Below are 6,276 nucleotides of genomic sequence, written 5' to 3'. Positions count from 1 at the left end.
CTATATCCCCGTGTTTTACCCCCAATAAACGAGGCTTGATCAGAATCCTGTCTTGCCGCCATTCTTTCTCATCCCCTGCCTCCACTTCTTCCCACAGGCCCCTGGAATCCGCCCCCACCGGTTTGGACAAGAAATGAATTTACTAGCCAAATAATTGTAAGGAAGCAAACTGTGCACTCCAGTTCTTATTAAAATTTACCATTTTTTCTATTATACCACAGGAACTAATATTCACTATTAATTTCTGCATGTGATAATAATCTTGATAATTTAAAATAATCCAGCTGGGCTAATATCTTGTCTCTAGCAATAGTAATAAATATTCCTTTGGGAAGAGAATTATCATTTCCTTTAGAGCAATTCTAAAAAAAAAAATCCTAAAATGTAATTTTGTAATCTAATGTCCATAATTCCCTTGAGGTATTATTTATTATCTATCAATTCTTCTTCAGCTATTTAGAATTTTATCCCTAACCACTTCTGAATGTTATCCACAAAAACACCGAACATTGGGATCCTTTTATTTTCCCCAATGAATCTCAAAACAAGGGTCTTTATACCTGAATACTGTGATTTAGAAATTACCTTCACATCCAATGTATCTCTACTTTCAAGATTCTTGTCTACATTAATTAGGCCATCCCTATTTGAGATGTGATTAAGCCTGAACCCTAGCTCATTTTCACTGCAGAAAAACAACTATTGAGACTAATAACTCTTAGTAAATTTCCTTGATTAAAAAATACTAAAGAGTACTTTTATTGAGTATTCTTACCTGAAATATGAACATATTTGTGAAAATCAAATCATATTTTATTCTTTAATTTTAGATGCTAATATCTGAGGTGAAATTGTTTCCCATGTTAGTAGCTAGCATGTCATATGATATAATTGTATATATTAAGTCTTTTGATACTCACTACGACCTTATGAAGTAGATGAATTATTTTCTGATTTTACAGATAGGGAAACTGCTACAGAGAGGTTATTATATTTATCACTCTATATATAATTAGTAAGAAGTAGAGCCAATATTTGAACCCAGGAAGTCTGGAGACTGCTTCTTATTTTCTTTTTTTCTTATTTAGATTCATTGCTGGCTTTCAGTGAAAACAATATGCCTTTCTCATGGAGAAGTAAATGCTTCTATTCCTTCTGGCATTTGTAAGAGTCATAGATCTACCAGCTGGCACCTACCAAGTCCTAAGGCCTACTCCAGATGCCAGACAGCATGACCCTTGATATTCCTTCTGTAACTTTCTGACAGCTTGAGCTTTTGTCCATTGCCATTTTCTCAGGACTTGACACCTATTCCTGGTGGTCCACAAGAGTATGTCCTGTCCATAGTGCTTTTCATACAGCAAAAGCCTCTTCCTGGCTTTGCGTGGCCTGTATTTTCTGAACTGAACAAACAACCCAAGAAAACACCTAAATCAAGAACGTACAAACCATTATTCAAAAAGAAGGTGGCATAGTCATCATTTAGATGGTCTTTGAGGTCACAAAGAATAATTTGTTTTTAACAGATTTTATCATCTTCTGTGAGCACTGAATATTTCATAAGGAAATTTCTAATGACAGCTATAAGGAAGTTCATATCTAAGTCACATACCATGACTTGTAGTAGAATTGTCCAAGACCAGTTCATTTCCTGGGAGAGAGTTAATTTTCTCTTTAAATCCGAAACTAGCTCTCTGCCTTCTGTCTCTGTAACTCAATTAGACTAACAATTTTTGCCTTACAATTTTATTTATTACATAAATAACCTGAACTATTACAAGGTTTTTTACAATATTGACCATGTTTCTAGTTAAATAAAGAAACAGAACTTATGGAAATTATTGGTTATTTAGCTTTTTACAAGTATAACTTTACAAACAGTGAGAAAACAAATCTTTGTCTAAATAGATTCCTCTAATGTTCATCTTTGGTGATTTCCCTAGGGCACAATGGAATCAATCTACACTCCCTTCATGGGTCTCTGGGTCTGTATTGGCCGGAACTCTGATCTGGGAATGTCTCTGGAGGGACACACTTAACAAAATAAGACCTCCAGAGAACAAATAGGGAAAACTAAAGAAATATTAAGACTGTAAAGAGGAAGGGAATGAATGTAGCTCAAGTGATTGAGCACCTGCTTCCTGTGTACAATGCCCTGGGTACAACCCTTGGTACCTTCATACATGCACACACACACACACACATACACACACTCACACATACATATGGGTGAATAAAAAACAAACAGAATAGATTAACATTCCTGGAGGAGGAATAAGGGAAAGAGACTTTCTACTGAGGAGAAAGTAAGAGCACATATAGTGGAATCTCAACAATTGTACAGTATATTTAGGGTAAGAATAAGATGAATAAGAGCTGAAAATTTTTGAGTTGTTAAATATAAGCTTTTATAAAGTTTCAAAATAAGTTGAACCAAATGTCAGAGAGGATCTTTAGAAAAAAGCCAACCAATAAGAAAGCCATAGGCTAAAGAGTTAAACTAAACCCTGTTAAAACACATCAAGAAAATCAGATGCTGAGGCACCAGCAAAAAATTACAAACCATACTTAGAAAAGGAAGATGAGGCCCATAAGGAACAAATTAAACCTTTAATTGAAATACAAGATTTGAAGATGTCACACAAATCTCCTTAATACATTCAATGAGATAGTCAATGAGAGTAAGGATATTAAGAAGACAATGACTGAACAGAAAGAAGAACTTGAAAGCAAGTAAAGAAAAATAACAGATCTTATGAGAATTAATGTCACAATAAAATAAATAAAAAATATACTGGAGGATAATGGCAGGCAATGAAGTATACTGACAGCAGCAAATAAGATATTTAAAACTGCAGGATAAAATTCCATTCACTTGTAAGTATTATTTTTAAATTACCTTTCTTTTACCAAAGAAAGAACCTTGATGGTTCTTGGTACATTTGGAATAGACTGGGTTTTAAGGACCTAGCCATTTGAGGATTTTCTGTATTTTCCAAATTGTCCTCTCTAGCCACCTTGGATTGTGTAGAGAAGTAGAGTAAATAGATAAACATGAACGTGATTAGTAACAATGCTGAAAAAGTATTAACCTACTAAAGACACATTCAGGCTTTAGTGAATTACTTTACATAACCTCAGTTTTTAAATACATGTGTTTCTTCTCCAATCATGAAATCAAAGCATGGTGCATAGTTTGTACAAGTACAAAATGGGAGGATTCCACAGACCAGACAGCTGGCACTCTTTACATTTGCTTTTTTTTATGGAAGATGTTTAGCTAACAGAAGAAGAAGTAGGCCAAAATACTGCCGTATTGTTAACTTCCTGTATAATTGACTAAAATAAAGCAGGTTAACTGCAATGACAGCAGTTAAAATGCTCTATCTTATGTGTTTAAGTATTGCCTTTACGGTGATACTGAGTATTTTCTTTTGACAGAAAGAAAAATGTCATGGACTGCAGTCTTCTTCCATCACTTTTCTTCACCACGTCCATTAATATGCTTATAACACTAGTGACAGTTATTTTATTTGATAATGCTTTATATGGTATTTTTATATTTGTTTGCATTCCAATTCTTTTTCAATAATGAGTGTATAAAATGCATACGTGAAATAAATGTAAATACTAATGTAAAAAAATACACTGGAGGCATACTAAAGCAAATTTGAAGAGTCAGAAGAAAAGATAAGTTAGAAGATAGGGCTTCCAAAACTGAACAACAGAAGAACAGATAGAGAAAATCTGAGCAGGGTCTCAGGAACAGAATGACAGCATGAGACATATAAACATATACATCATGGATGTCCCAGAAGGAAAAGAGAAGAGAATAGGGGCAGAAATAATATTTGAAAAAATATTGGTTCAAAATTTCCTAATGCTTTTGAAAGACACAGACACACATGTCCAAGAAGCACAACATATTTCAATCTGAATAAATTCAAATGGACCTACTCCATGACACATACTAATAAGAAAGTCAAATGCCAAAAATAAAGTAAGAATTGTTAAAGCAGCAAGAGAATAGTGATACACACATACAGGGACACTGAATAAGACCAACTGTTACTTTTTATATCTGAAACCATGGAAGCAAGAAAGCAGTGGTACAATATATTTAAGGTACTGAAAGAAAAAACTGCTAACCAAGAATTCTCTATCTGGCAATACTGTCCTTCAAAAATGAGGAGAAGTTTAGAGTATTTGCAGTTAAACAGAAACTGAGAATTTGTTACCAAGTGAGATCCTATAAGAAATACTAAAAGGAGTGCTGCAACCTGAAAAGAAGACAGGAGAGAGAGAGGCTTAAAAAGAAGTTCAGAAATGGAGATTATCAGTAAAAGTAGCTCAAAGAGTGGAAAAATGATGAAAATAAGATATTGCATATAAAGCCAAAGGACAAAAATGAATGATGTAACTGTTGTCTTTACAGTAATAATACTGAATAATAATGGATTAAATTCAGCAATTAAAAGACACAGACTGATTTAATGTATAAAAAATATGAGCCATACATAGTCTTGTATACAAGACACTCACCTTAGACCCAAAGATACAAATAGGTTGAAAGTGAAAGCCTGATAAAAGATATCCCATACATGCAAAATACCCAAAAAAATCTTGGCTAGCTATACTAACATCAACAAAGCAGACTTTAAATGCAAAGCTGTTATGAGAGACAAACAAGAACATTATTTATTAATAAAAGGGGAAATTCACTAAGAAAAAGAAATCATAAATATTTGTGCACCTAAGAAGTGTGCCCCCAAATATGTGAGACAAACTCTAGCAAAATTGAAGGGAGAAATAGACATCTCTACAATAATAGTAGGAGATTTCAATACATCATTCACATCAAGAGCTAGAACATCTAGACAGAAGGTCAATAAGGAAATAGAGAAGATAAATACTTTGAAAAATGACCTAAACCTAACAGACATATACAGAACAATGCATCCCAAAACAGCAGGACAAATTTTCTTCTCACATTTTCATGGATCATTCTCCAGGATAGACCATACGTTGGGTAACAAAACAAGTCTCAATAACTTTTAATATTAAAATTATACAAAACACATTCTTTGATCATAATGGAATGCAGCTGGAAATTGATAAAATGTGGAGGCCAAGAAAATGCAGAAATGTGTGTAGGTTGACCAACAACACACTGTTGAACAATCAGTAGGTCAAAAAGAATTTGCAACAGAAATCAGAAAGGATCTCAAGATGAATGAAAACAAGGACACAACATAGCAAACCTCATTGGATGCAGCAAGGCTGTACTAAGAGGAACATTTATATAGTTCTAAATACCTGCATTAAAAAAAAAGAAAGATTTAAATTTAAAGACCAAATTATGCACCTGAAAGAAATAGAACAAGAATAGAAAACTTTTCTCAATGCTAGCAGAAAGAAAGCAGTAACAAAGATTAGAAGTGAATGAACTGAGAACAACAACAATAAAGAATTAGCATCAACAAAACTAAAAATTGGTTCTTTGAGAAGGATCATCAAAGTTGGCAAAGTCTTAGCTAGACTAGCAAAGAAAAATAGAAAGAAGATGCAAATAAATAAAATCAGATGTGAGTGGGGTAATTATTACTAACCTCACAGAAATAAAATAGATCATAAGAAGATACTATGAACAACGGTACACCAACGAACTAGGAAATGTAGACGAAAAGGACAAATTCCTAGAAACACATGAAAAACCTACACTGACCTTAGCAAAAATAGAAGACCTCAACAAATCAATCATAAGTAAGAGATTTAAACAGTCATCAAAAACCTCACCAAAGTGGTAGGATACAAGAATAATATGCAAAATCCCAGAGTGTTTCTATACACAAATAATGAGCAATCTGAGGAGGAAGTCATGAAAAATATTCCATTGAAAATAGCAACTAGATCACTTCTTGGCCTTTTGGCTAAGATCAAGTGTAGTATCTGTTCTCATCAGTTTAATAAAATAACAACTAAGAGAGTAAAATATTTAGGAATAAACTTAGCCAAGAATTTAAAGGATCTGTATTCAGAAAACTACAAAATTTGCTAAAAGAAGTCAAAGAAGACCTAAATAAATGGAATAACATTCTGTGTTCATGGATTAGCCCAAATGGATTTACAGTTTCAATGCAATCCTGATTCCAACAGCCTTTTTTGCAGAAATAGAAATGACAATTATTAAATTCATCTAGAAGAATAGTGACTTTAATAACCAAAAGAACGAAGTTGGAGGACTCTCACTTCCTGATTTTAAAGTATATTACTTTG

General features: G+C 33.3%; 1 pseudogene; it reads left to right on the top strand.

Annotated features, from left to right (window-relative positions):
• Positions 1-5,910: 5,910 nt before the first annotated feature.
• Positions 5,911-6,010, top strand: LOC111760631 (U2 spliceosomal RNA; annotated as a pseudogene).
• The last annotated feature ends 266 nt before the right edge of the window (positions 6,011-6,276 follow it).

The sequence above is a fragment of the Dasypus novemcinctus genome, chromosome 4 (genome assembly GCF_030445035.2).
Source record: "Dasypus novemcinctus isolate mDasNov1 chromosome 4, mDasNov1.1.hap2, whole genome shotgun sequence".
In the NCBI taxonomy this organism is placed as follows: Eukaryota; Metazoa; Chordata; class Mammalia; order Cingulata; family Dasypodidae; genus Dasypus; species Dasypus novemcinctus.
This window is presented reverse-complemented; position numbering and strand designations above follow the sequence as displayed.